Raw genomic sequence first — 14,261 nt, 5'->3', positions numbered from 1 at the left:
TGCAGTTATGCCCTATATCACCATTGTCCATTCGATTAATGAAAGAACTACTGAACAACCCACCACCCAGATGTGGAGTGTGGCACTTGTTAACCTTATTGACCCCTCCTAACACCTCCAAAACCACAAACACCTCAATGTTCTAAGCAGTCTGCTGGGTGGTCCGCATTTGTATGTACGAACATGTGGTGGTGGCCATCTTGGAATACGAATGCAGCCAGCGGTGTTTAGTCGTCAAGTGTATGGAACTAGAATCGGACACTCAATGGCGCGAACACAGCTAAGACTTCCATGTTCACAGAGGTTCGGTTCTATTCACACGAAATGAACGGCGTTCAGTAAGAACATCTCACGAACTACCAGGACTATGGGAACGGAGGCGCGAACGACTAATTGCCTTATAAGTTGTATTTTGGTACTCCCGAAAAACGATACCATGGTGGCGTTTCGGCTACATTCGTGGAATCTGATTGAATTTGACATATGTTGGGCGTTAAGATCCAGGCTATACGGGATATAGGACTTGAAAGGGTACCTCATTGTTAACAATGTACTTTAGGGTATTTTTATTATGCATGTCCTGGACCTGAGAGGTAATGTAATTATGTATGTGCGTATGTCGCTGTCCCCTCTCAGGTCTAGTGGGGAATGCCCATGTAATATGTCACCAGAAAACCCTTGCATGGGGACCTACATAAAAGGCCAGCTGTGGCTCCATTAAAATCAGTCTTACTTTTACCCTCAACACAGAGTCTTGTCTCTTGTTGTAGGGAACTGCTATACAAGCTATACCAGCTTCTCTACTTGGATGACTACTTGGAATGCTGTAACACAACTCACACTTGGGGAAAGGACATCTCTGGCGGTGGATACCCCTCTGCTATCTGGGGGTGACTGCTACAGATAGCCATGGCAGTCTTTGGTCTATAAAATATGGCCAAAAATGTTTATCTTATGCTTTCTTTACCATTTTTTTAAAGAAAAATTTTATATTTTAAAATGTGTTTTCCTTTTGTAATAAAAAAAAGTATTAATTCATTGCAACTCACATTTTGTAAATATGCCTTGTATTTTTGTCGTTACAAATGTGCTTCCAGATTGATACTAAGGAAAGAAAATGTTGGTGGGTATATTGGTATAACTAAATTATAAGGCTCGCTACTTATGACGGTCTGAGAAGGTATCACCGTCTTGCATACCCTTTTCCCTTAAAATAATACGCCAATAATAATCCACAGGTTCCAATATCGCTAGTGTTGCATAATAACCCACACATGAGCCAAAGCTTAATGCTGGGACAAGACTGGTTTAATGCAAAAAAAACGCAAAAGATAGAGTCAGTCTGGTTCATGGCGAATGCTCCCTGTGCTCGGTAGTTTGAAATTCCCGAACGCTGTTCATCTGAGTTGCTGGGAAAGGGAACGTAGAGGAGCTCCATATAGACCGGTGTTTGTGCGAGTGCGTTGCTGAAAACAGTTCCAGGCACTCGATGTCCAAGTCCCGCAGGCAGCATTCGGGAGACAAGATGTCCGCCACCCATTGTTCTCACCATGTGTATTCGTTTACACAAAATGGCAGCCACCTAGGAGCATTCAGTTAGTCTGCGGTTTTCGTAGAGATACATAATGTCCTCAGTTCTAATTAGTCTCTGGGGTGGTCTCGGTTCGGGAACCAAACAAAATAACGAATGGAACATAACAAAAGAACGAATGACTGGGGAAGGCTGATAGAAGGGAGTACAATTAGCAGAATGGTGATGGGGTATCCCTTCACACTTCTGATATTCTTTTCTGCATATATACACAAGTATCACAAGGGTTATGTCGGTAGTTAGGAAATCAGTCGTACTAGAACAGCATTTCCTTACGATCATGGCCCTCATGGGAGACCTGAAGTTGGAGACAGTGTCCTAATATATTGCAGGTGCACATGGGCCCTTGATAAATCAATAGAATCAAGGCAGAGGCAACCAAAGGGTGAAGACTGAAAGAAGTTTCAAAGGTCAATAAAATTCCTTGCTGCAGCTCCGAAACAGTCTGGGCCAGGCTGGACACTTGCTGGGGCGAGGGTGAGCACATCTCTGCGGACTCCATATTGGTCAAGTATTTTGTCAGGGTCTTACCTGAGTTGGGAGTCTGTAGCGCAGATATGTTGCTCACCCTTGCAGATAGCCACAGGCCGAGGTGGTCAGGTAAGAATTCACCTGGCCTGTGGGTCTGTGCACGGGGGCTGTGCAGGATGCAGTACCAAATACGCAGGACAGGCAAGGACTGAACCAGCAGGAATGTCGAGGGATAGCCGAGGTCAAAGGATGCCAGAGGTCAGGAACAACGAGGAGTAGCCGAAATCAAGGGATGCCAGAGGTCAGGAACAACGTAGTCAGAAGCCAGGGTCAATAATACAAAGCAGATAAACAGGAACACTGGTACAAAACAGGATCAGACGATCAAAGACTTAACACTGAGCACAGGGCGAGGCTGGGTTTAAATACCCCGCTGACGACTGATCAGGAACAGGTGAAACACAGCCAAGTCAAGGTGCAGCCCCCAGTGTAGTAGCCATGCCAGGATGAACAGGACCAGAAACAGTAGTCACTGTATAAAGTTGCTGTGGCTCAGAGGTAGCAAGCAGGACCAGGACTGAGAAGTTCCCCGGTTCAAGTCCCCTGTTGGGAACTCCAGGAGCGACCACGTCTGGCCGTCTGTCTAACTGGTGAGAACCGTGACAGTACACGAAACATAGAATGTGACAGCAGATAAGAACCATTCGGCACATCTAGTCTGCCCAATTTTCGAAATACTTTCATTAGTCTCCAGCCTTATCTTATAGCCTTGTGCATATGCCACGCATGCTTAAACTCCTTCCCTGTGTTAACCTCTCCCACTTCAGCTGAAAGGCTATTCCATGTATCCACTACCCTTTCAGTAAAGTAATACTTCCTGATATTATTTTTAAACCTTTGCCACTCTAATTTAAGGCTATGTCCTCTTGTTGTGGTAGTTTTTCTTCTTTTAAATACAGTCTCCTCCTCTACCGTGTTGATTCCCTTTATGTATTTAAATGTTTCTTTCATATCCCCCCGCCTCATCTTTCCTCCAAGCTATACATGTTAAGATCCTTTAACCTTTTCTTGTACGTTTTATCCTATAAACCATGAACCAGTTTAGTAGCCCTTCTCTGAACTCTCTCTAAAGTAGCAATGTCCTTCTGGAGATATGGTCTCCAGTACTGCATACAATACTCCAAGTGAGGTCTCATCAGTGTTCTGTACAATGGCATGAGCACTTCCCTCTTTCTACTGCTAATACCTCTCCCTATTAGGGATGTGCATTGGGAAAATTTTCAGTTCGGTTCGGCATTCTGAAATTCGGGACTTCGGCATTTCAGAACTTTGGGACTTCGGCACTTCGTTTCGGTTCGGCACTTCGGAACTTCGGCAACTTCGGCACTTCAGCACTTAGGAATTCCAGAACTTCGGCATTTCGGAATTTCGATACTTCGGCACTTCGGCACTTCAGAACTTCTCTTGCAGCCGCTTAGTAGATAACTCCCTAATTCCCATGGTATTAGGGAGTTATCTACCAAAAGGCTGAAACACCTAAATTGGTCTTTCAGCCACATTTACTAATACTAAGTAAAAATTACTTAGTATTAGTAAATTTTGCCCCTACTTGCTATACCGCAAGTAGGGGCATGTCTACAAAAAAAAATAATAAGGGGGGGACCTATTGTCCTCCCCCCGGCCCCCACGCCAGAGCGGCAGGTTGGGGCCCTAAATATCAATAAGGGGGGGACAAATTGTCAGGCCCCCACCCCTGAGCGGCGGGTTGGGGCCCTAAACATCAATAAAGGGGGGGACCTATTGTCCTCCCCCCGGCCCCCACCCCTGAGCGGCGGGTGGGGGCCCTAAACATCATTAAGGGGAGAACCTATTGTCTTCCCCCCTGGCCCCCACCACTGAGTGGTGGGTGGGGGCCCTAAATTAGAATAAGGGGGGGACCGATTGTCCTCCACCCCAGTTCCTCCCCTGAGTGGTGGGTGGGGGCCCTAAATTAGAATAAGGGGGGACCTGTTGTCCTCCCCCCCACCCCTGAGCGGCGGGTGGGGGCCCTAAATTAGAATAAGGGGGGCTATTGAGGATGAAACTTTTAGGGGGTTTTATATATTTTAAGGTACTTTTGTGAAATGTGTGTTTTTTGTGGCTGGAGATAACTGAGTTTTGTACAGTTCCTGGGAACTCCAGAATTCCAGAACTTCGGCATTTCAGAATTTCGGGACTTCGGAACTTCTCTTGCAGCCGCTTAGTAGATACCTCCCTAATTCCCACGATCAGGGCCGGACTGGGAAAAAAATTAGGCCCGGGCATTTTTCAATCAGAGCGGCCCCCTAAGAAGGGGGCGGGGCCAGATAGGGTGTGTTTTGTCATCACTAATGACAAGCACGCCCCCTCTCAAAGTGAGCATGTTAGTTCAATGCGCAGAGCCCCGCTGAAGAGCTCTGGCATTAGAAAAAGGCCCTGAATTTGTTCTGCGCAGTGCAAGCAAATTTGATTTAAAACATGCTTGCGCTGTGTTTGCTTTTAAATTGTCTCTGGTTTCTCCACAAGTGGGATACCAGAGGACAAAAGGGCCAATAAAGTGCATGGTGCATATGTTTGGAGCCTGCTTGTGGGATTGCGTGTGTGTAGAGTGTGGTGTGGTATTGTGTAAATAGGTCAATTTCATTTGTGTTTGTGGTGTAATATGTGTGGCTAGGGGGCATAGTGTTATAGGGGATGTAGCGAGTGTGTGCATACGGGCTGTAGTGTGTGTGTATAGGTGACATAGTGTGTGTAGGGGTTGTAGAGAGGGTGTTTTTAGAGAATGTTGTATGTGTTTGCTGACAAGGAATGTAGTGTGTGTATAGGAGATTGTGTGTGTGTGTGTGTGTAGAGGATTAAGAGTGCATATAGGGTAAGGGATCTAGCGTTTATCTGGAGCGTAATGTATGTAGTGGTGCAGTGTGAGGGGTGCTGTAGTGTGTGTGTGTGTGTGTGTATATATATTTATATTTGGACGTATTGTATGTGTGAGGGGCGCAGTGTGTGTGTGTGTGTATGTATGTAAGAGGGGAGCTGTGTGTGAGGGTGTTTTTTTTTGCCGTCACATTCTAGGTTTCTAATTTTCTTTGTTAACTCACTGAGGGTTATTTTATATATTATATAAATATATATATATATATATATATATATTATATATATAAAAAAAATATATATATATATATGTGTGTGTGTGCTGTATATGTGTGGGAGTGTGCTGTGTGTGTGAGCGAGGATGCTGTCTGTCTGAGGGTGCTGTGTGTGAGTGAGGGTGCTGTGTGTGTCTGAAGGTGCTGTTTGCTGTGTGTCTGAGGGTGCTGTGTGTGTCTGTGTGTGCTGTGTATGTGGGTGCGCTGTGTCTGGGGGTGTGTTGTGTGTGTCTGGGAGTGCTGTGTGTGTCTGAGTGCTGTGTGTGTCTGGGGGTGCGCTGTGTGTGTCTGGGAGTGCTGAGTGTGTCTGGGGGTGCTGTGTGTGTCTGGGGGTGCTGTGTGTGTCTGGGGGTGCTGTGTGTGTCTGGGGGTGTGCTGTGTGTGTCTGGGAGTGCTGTGTGTGTCTGGGAGTGCTGTGTGTTTCTGGGTGCTGTGTGTTTCTGGGTGCTGTGTGTTTCTGGGAGTGCTGTGTGTGTGTCTGGGAGTGCTGTGTGTGTGTCTGGGGGTGCTCTGTGTGTGTCTGGGGGGGCTGTTAGTGTGAGTGTATTTTGTATTTATTTTTTTTTATTTTTATTATTAATAATAATAATAAAAAAGTTATATTCCCCCCCCCCCCTTCTTACCTTTAGGGGGTGGGAAGCCGGGTTTCCATGGGGGGTGCCTGATCCCTGGTGGTCCTAGTGGAGGTGGGGCAGATTGCTTAATATCCCCCCTCCCTTCTTACATCAGGCCTGGGAGGGGGGATCCTTACTGCAGCTTCTTTCCCTGGTGGTCCTAGTGGTGAGAGTGAACTCTAGCCTGGAGGCTAGAGTTCACTCTCGCGAGATCTGAGCGTTGCCGCGGTAACCGCCGCAACGCTCAGACCTCGCGAGAGGACCCGGCGGAGCTGCTGGCTAGAGCTCCGCCGGTCCTCTCTCCTGCCTCCCTCCCTCCCTCTCCTGCCGGCGGCCGCATCTCAGTGTCTCTGGGCCGGTGAGGGAGATCTTTGATCTCCCTACTGGCCCATCGAGACACACAGCAGGGCCGGCGCTCGGGTAGCGCTGGCCCTGCAGGGGCTGGCAGGGGAGATCCTGTGATCTCCCCTGCCGGCCTCGGCCCCACGGCCATCGCGGCCCACCGGGCATTTGCCCGGTATGCCCGATGGCCAGTCCGGGCCTGCCCACGGTATTAGGGAGTTATCTACCAAAAGGCTGAAACACCTAAATTGGTCTTTCAGCCACATTTACTAATACTAAGTAAAAATTACTTAGTATTGGTAAATTTTGCCCCTACTTGCTATACCGCAAATAGGGGCATGTCTACTAAAAAAAATAATAAGGGGGGGACCTATTGTCCTCCCCCCGGCCCCCACGCCAGAGCGGAGGGTGGGGGCCCTAAATATCAATAAGGGGGGGGGACAAATTGTCCTCCCCCCGGCCCCCACCCCTGAGCGGCGGGTTGGGGCCATAAACATCAATAAAGGGGGGGGACCTATTTTCCTCCCCCCGGCCCCCACCCCTGACCGGCGGGTGGGGGCCCTAAATTAGAATAAGGGGGACCTATTGTCCTCCCCCCCGGCCCCCACCCCTGAGCGGCGGGTGGGTGCCCTAAACATCAATAGGGGGGAAACCTATTGTCTTCCCCCCTGGCCCCCACCACTGAGCGGTGGGTGGGGTCCCTAAATTAGAATAAGGGGGAGCAATTGTCCTCCCCCTGGCCCCCATCCCGAGCGGCGGGTGGGGTCCCTAAATTAGAATAAGGGGGGCCTATTGTCCTACCCCCCCAGTTCCTCTCCTGAGTGGTGGGTGGGGGCCCTAAATTAGAATAAGGGGGGCTATTGAGGTGTAACTTTTAGGGGGATTTTATGTATTTTAAGGTACTTTTGGGGTGTTTGTAAAATGTGTGTTTTTTGTGGTTGGAGATAACTGAGTTTTGTACAGTTCCTGGGGCTGATTTTGCTGGGACATCCACTCCTGGGAAGATTGACAACTGTCTTGAATGTTTTCCACTTTAGAATAATCTTTCTCACTGTAGAATGATGGACTTTAAATTAATTGGGAGTGAATTTTTGGAACTGAAACTCAACTTTTTCTTATTATGTACTGCAACAATTTAAGCAAGAAATATCAGTATATCCTTTCTAGTAAAATGTACTAGAAATATCCACAAGATATAAATACAATTTTAGTTTCTTGATATAATTAAGGGGTAACTATTGCTACAATATATACATACATTATATGCATATGGCGGTTTACCTCTTGGTGTATGAGGTGTTAGGAGTAAGATACACATTTCCCACTTTCCCACTTCACTCAGCATTGTTTTGTTTGCAACAATGTCATTTCTAAATCCCAGGAACTATATGCCAGTTTTTTTGCTGTTCTGCTAATTGATGATCTGCCAATTCTCAAGTAGTTCAAATGTATCAGTTTATTTTATAACCCATTTAAAAAGGCTGAAATGTGGTTGAGAGCCACTGATTTGGGGGTAACACTGTACTGAAGATTCGGATCATTATTTTGTGCTTGTTTATATATTTGTATATAGTGTGAATAGTCTGTTTACCAATGGATTTTTGACATGTGTATATTTACTAGTGTTACATGTGACAGATTTAGTGTCTCAATGAATTCTCTTATGAGATGTTTTACTAATTGTATATGTATAGCTCTGTGTGTCTAGCATTTGGCTATTTGAGTATGTGCATATATGGTATACACAGAGCTACTGCGGCTTATTACATGTGAATGTGTGTGTTTGTGTGTGATCTTCATGCAAGTAGTATGGAGAGGAGGTACATCAATGCGCCTACTCCTAGATCAGCTTAAAATGTAAATGCATTACTGGTTATATGAAGACAGAATTTGAGTTAACATCTACATTAAGACTGATGCCAAGGAAGATAGTCTATTAATAAATAACGTTTCAACTCTATACTCATAGAAGCGTTTAAAGATGTGCCTGTTTTAATTAAGTTATTATATGAGCAATGAAGAGGAAATTGTTAACCATTCGATTTGAACACAGAAGGTATAATCATTTAACAAAGTATTCTCTATGATCAAGCTTGGAAAATCCGTAGATTAATTATACGATGTAACACAGGAGGGGCAAAAGTCAATGAGTTAATCTGTATATTACCTGAGGAGCAACTATGAGCGAGATATTCAAAAGAGCACAGGAAGGGAAAGCACAATGGATGAGTCATAATATACAGCACAGTGGTGGATAAGTATTCTATATAGACATTAAACCATAGATACATTTATCATAGATACATGAGGTATAACAAAGAATGAAATATTTCTATATATCATATAGAAGACAATCATCTTATGAAATATTTTATACTGCACTGGTGCGGTATAAACGTACTACTAATATAGACAATAAAAAGAAACCATACAGTACATTGACAAGCAACACATTTTATTAAGAAATTAGTTCCATTAGTATAATAAATTTTCTGACAATAGTACTTTTGTTTTAAATATATTTATTGGTATCATGTCAAGTTTTCTTACATCAAACCGAGTTTCATGAAAGCGAACAGTCGCCTGCGCAGAGGCTTAAGCATCAGTATAAAATTACAGTTGTAAATTATCGCCTGCGCAGAGGCGAATCAATCAGGTCATTTTTATCGTACATAAACTATGTCTAGGCTTTAATCTAACATTTAACCACAGTATTCTGAATTAACATTTCAACATACTTGTCTAGAAGAAAAACAATAGTTGTGTATTGCATACAACTGTATAGGGTGGTTCTAAATTGGCCCTTGTGAAGATGTAGTGGTACCTTAAGGAGTATGTAAAGGCTTGTGCCATGTAGGTGCGTTACCTAGGTGGATAGTGAAAGTGCTATGCTTTCAACCTTTCGCATGGCTATCCCGTGGATGGTTATTTGTGACTCATGTAATTGTGTTGCAAGTATTATCATCCGTGTCTTGTCGTGGATGTGGTTTACGGCTGCATGTGCACATTGCAGTCGGTCGCCTGTGTGAAAGTGTGTTCCTCGTTGTATTAATCGAAGCAGTCAGTCGTCTGCGCGGGGGCGTTTCATACCCTGCATCTAACATCGCGTTTAGTTGCCTGCGCAGAGGCGTGTTTCTCAATACATCTATCATAGCGGTTTTTTTGCCTGTGCCGAGGTTCCTTTCACCTAGCTGCAGTGATGACTTTTGGTGCCTGCGCAGAGGTTGTTTGGGCATGTCTATTGCATCCTTAATAGTGATCTTAGTTTGTGTGCTGTGTTTGGTTTGAGTTGTGTGTGGGTGTCGTTCGGTGAGTGAGGTGTGTATTCCTGGTATCTATAGTGGAGTCTGTCAGCGCCGCTCGTGCTTAACATGTTCTTAGGGCTGTGTGTGGTTCAGTGTTGTTCAGATGTGTGGTATATTTGCTTGGCGTGTTTCGGGCGTCTGGTTTGTTATCTCGTGTGCATCCCAACTTTCTGGTGGGTTCGGTTATGTGGCCCGTGCCTCCTGTGTTCTAGGCGGTAATGTGGGTTGTGTGTTGCGTTGTTTCGTCTTGTTCTGTCTATTATTGGCCGCTGTAGCCCCTCGGTATATTCTCAGGCATCTGTGTTGTGTGTGGCTGGTATGTCTTGCTTGTGTCTCCTCAGCATGTGGTTGGTCATTGTCGTATTATGTGTCTCCTTTCTCATTGCCTGGTTATGCGGCTATCTTTTGTGTCTGAGGTTGTTTTTCGAGTGTATGTGTGTGTGGCCGTGTCCCGAGAGGGTATGTGAGGGGGTTGCGGGTTGGTGGCCTGTTATCCAGTCCCCCGTTGCCGCCCCGTTCTGCTCAGCCCCCAGGCCGCTTTCTTGCTCGTTCCTCTCGGGGGTGTCTGCCGCAAGGCAGCTTTGGAAGGGGTCGGACGTGGTGTGGCGTAGCCAGTAGAACCAGCGTTGTGTGTATTGGTCTCTTTGTCGCGGGGTGACGGCTTTCACGTCTTCGAATGTTCGCGTCGCTTCCACTTCTGCTACCCATCGTTTCAGTGGGGGCGTAGCTGTTTGTTTCCAGTAGATGGGGATGGTTGCCTTGGCCGCGTTGAGCAGTCTGGGGATGATGGATCTGACGTATGCCGGTGTTGGCATGGTGGTTTTGTGTAGGAGGAAGGCAGCTGGGGTCTCTGGTATTAATTAATCCGTTACTTCGTGTATAGTCTTCCCAATCGTCTCCCAGTATGGACGGATCTTGGGGCACGACCACCAAATGTGCTTGAATGTGCCTACTGCCTCCTCGCATCTCCAGCAGGTGTCTGGCACCTCTGGGTTCCTTGCGTGGAGCATTGATGGTGTCAGGTACCACCGAGTGAGGATCTTGTAGGAATTTTCCTGTAGACGTGCTGAGCCCGGTGTCTTTTGTATCAAGGTGATGGCCGTGTCCCAGTCTGCCTCTGTCATGGCCTCGTCTAGGTCCTCCTCCCATTGTCTGATGCATGGGGGTGCCAGTAGGTATCTGCTCGTGATTAGGGTCTGGTATATCTGTGATATGGCTCGGGGTGGTTCTTGGTCTTGCAAACAGAGGTGTTCGAATGTGGTTGGTTCCCTCAGGAGGTATGGTTTCTGGGGGATGGATCGGGCGTATTGTGTCATTTGCGCTCTCTGGAGTGTGTGTGCGAAGGTATGTGGTCTGTCCGGGAATAGTTCATGTAGTGGTCGGATGTCGAAGGGGTTTCGGAGGATGTCTTTTATGCGGATGATTGGCTTGTGTCCTAGTGGGTGCGGAGTTGTGCCCATGTCTCCTGCCGGGAAGTCTGGGTTGCCTCTCAAGGGGAGGAGTGGGCCGGGGTCTGTCGTCAGGTACTGTTTCGTGCCCTGTTTGTGCCAGACTTGCATGGTGGCCGCCACAAATGGGTTGGTGATGTGCTTGTGTTTGTATGTGGCTTTTGGGATCCACGGTAGTGTCCTGAGGTCGCAGTTGGTCGTGTCTGATTCTAGTTGGGTCCACTGTTTCGTGCCGCTTGCTACCGTCCAACTGATGATTCTCGTGAGGTGTGCCGCGTGGTGATATTTCTCAAAGTCCGGCAATGCCAATCCCCCCCGTAGTTTGGGTAGGATTAGTTGGGCATGTGCTATCCGGGGGGACCTGCCTTTCCATATAAATTTGCGGACTTCCGTTTTCAGTGCCGTAAAAAATGATGGTGGAGCTGTTATCGGGACTGTTTGGAATATGAACAGTAGCTTGGGAAGCAGCGTCATCTTGACCGCGTTCACCCGTCCTAGCCATGATATGTAGTATGAGCTCCATTTGTGCAGTTCCTCCGTTGCTTTTCTCAACAGTGGGAGGTAGTTTTGGGCGTATAGGTCTGCTGGATTGGGTGTGAGCCAGACCCCCAGGTACCTCATTCTGTGGTCGCACCAGCGGTATGGGTGTTGTCTCTGGAATCGTTGTTTTCAGTGCGTGATTGACCGTGAGGTTTAGGATCTCTGACTTCGAGTGATTGATTTGGAGATTCGAGAGTCGGACATATAGTTCAAATTCTGTCTGTATTGCCCTGAGGGAGGTCTCTGGGTTCGTGACTACAAACAACAGGTCGTCCGCGTACGCCATGATTTTGTGGTGCGTTTTTCCGATCTCCATTCCTTGTATGTCCGCGTTCTGTCTGATCTTATTAAGAAAAGGCTCCAGCGTCATAGCAAACAGTAAGGGTGAGAGCGGGCATCCTTGCCTGGTTCCGTTGAGGATGTTGAATGGGTCCGATAGTGCGCCGTTGATCCTGAGCCTTGCTGACGGGTCAGTGTATAGCGCCATCACCCAGATGAGGAACTTCGCCCCGACGCTGAACTGTCGCAGTGTTGCGAACATCATGTCCCAGTCCACTCTGTCAAACGCTTTTTCTGCGTCTGTAGACAGGAGTAGTACCGGCGTCTTTAGCGTCTTGGCGTGGGCTATGATATTTAGGGCTCTGATGGTGTTGTCCCTCACTTCCCTGCCTGGGATGAATCCCGTTTGGTCTGGGTGGATTGACGCGGGGAGCAGTGGCGCCAGTATGGTCGCGAGGATGCTTGCGAGAAGCTTGAGGTCTGTGTTTAACACAGATATCGGGCGGTAGCTGGGGCACTGTGTTGGGTCCTTCCCTTCCTTCGGGAGTAAGGTGATGTTGGCCGAGGTGAATTGGGCCGTCGGTGTGGCTCCTTCTTGGATGGAATTAAGTGCCACCAGGAGTTTCGGTGTCGTTACCTGCGTAAATGTTTTGTAATATTGGAGGGGGAGGCCGTCCGGTCCTGGGGCTCTGCCGGTTTTCGCCCTCTTGATGGCATATGCTATGTCCTCTGGTGTTATGGGTGCTTCTAACGCTTCCCGTGCTATGTCGCCTATATCAGGCACGTTCGCGGAGACCAGGTAGTCCCTGATATTTTCAGTGATGTTTGGCCGTGGGGCTCCTGGGGCTGTCTGGCGGAGGTTATACAGGTTCTGGTAGTATGCTCGGAATGTTGCGGATATGTGGTCCGGCCTGTGTCTGAGTTGTTGTCTGGCGTCCTTGATTTTCGGGATGTAGAGTTGGGTCCTACGCTGTTTGAGGAGGTTTGCATGTAGTCTCCCGCATTTGTCCCCGTGTTCATGTATCATGTGTTTGAAGTGTTGATATGAGCGTTGTATTGAGCGGTTGAGATGTGTGGTGAGTTGATCACGTTTGGTTATCAGGTCTCTGTATGTTGTCGCGTCCAGGGTGCGTTTATGTCGCGCCTCTAGGGTTGCTATGTCTCGGCCGAGGTTGGTTATCTCTTGTATCGCCTTCTTTTTGCGTGATGCGCTGAGTGCTATGATCTGGCCTCGGATCACAGTTTTGTGTGCCTCCCAACACGTCAGTGGCGTTACGTCGTCGGTTTCGTTTTCCACAAAGTATGTTCGTATGGAGTCGCTGATTTTATCTACCACTGTTGTGTCGGAAAGCAGCGATTCGTTCAGCCGCCACGACATTTGTTTGGGCCTGAACAGCGGTGATTTCAGCCATATGCGGATTGGGCAGTGGTCTGACCATGTCATCGGTCGGATCTCTGCAGCGGTGAGCAGAGTCAGGTTCGGGTGCGGTGTGAGGAAGTAGTCGAGCCTCGTGTATGTTGCGTGGGTCCTGGAGTAGAAAGTATAATCGCGGTCTGTTGGGTGCATCGCCCGCCAGCAGTCTGCCAATTGGTGGTGATGGAGGAGGCGCAGGGTGTTCGCATATCTGTTATTTGGGGTTGCACTTTGTGGGGACAAGGAATCTTGGTCCGGGTGTAATGCCAGATTTAGGTCTCCGCCAATTATTAGTGTACCTTCTGTGAATTTCATCAGCGTATTCAGTGCGCGTCCGAGGAATTGGTGTTGCTTAGTGTTCGGGGCATATATATTGGCAAATGTGTATGTTTGGTCCAGGATTGTGCCTTTAGTGAAAACATACCTACCTTGGCTGCATCTGATGGTAGCTTTTTCTGCGTATGGGATACGTCTGGAGAAGAGAATGCCGACTCCCCGCGTGCGCTTGTCCGGGTTGTTACTGAAGTATCCCACATGGAAATTGCGGTCTTTCAGGGCTGGTGCTCTACTCTCCTGAAAGTGGGTTTCTTGCAGGAAGGCTATTGACGCCTTGTATTGTTTTAGGTCTCGTAATAGTCTTGTTCGTTTTTCCCTGATGTTCAGTCCGTGCACGTTGTACGAGACGATAGTCAGGTCCTCCCGCGCGAATCCGTTTGGCCCCGGGGCCGGCATCCCGCGGGCGGCCCTGGGGGACCGGTGGATATGGCTGGGGGTGGGGGCTGAAGGAGGTGGGTGGTGTTGGGTTTGCGGGTGTTTGTGCGGGTTGCGTCGTGTTGGTGTGTGTGCGTGTGGGTGGTGTATCTGCCTTGTGTGTGTATGCACTGCCTCTGGGGGTCAGTGTCCGTGTAGGGTAATGGACAGTTAACCCGTCAGTGCGACTGAGTGTCCGGCCTGTCGGTGGGACCTAGTCGTCTTTAGGGTGTGTGCGTCCCTTCCTGCGAAGGGGGCCGTGTGTCCTGGTCCTGCGGGGAAGTCTAGCCGTGTGCCTGAGCTTTCCCTACCGAGTCCGTAGGGGTGTTTGTGTTTTGAAGTA

The sequence above is a fragment of the Pelobates fuscus genome, chromosome 12 (genome assembly GCF_036172605.1).
Source record: "Pelobates fuscus isolate aPelFus1 chromosome 12, aPelFus1.pri, whole genome shotgun sequence".
NCBI classification, from domain to species: Eukaryota; Metazoa; Chordata; class Amphibia; order Anura; family Pelobatidae; genus Pelobates; species Pelobates fuscus.
This window is presented reverse-complemented; position numbering follows the sequence as displayed.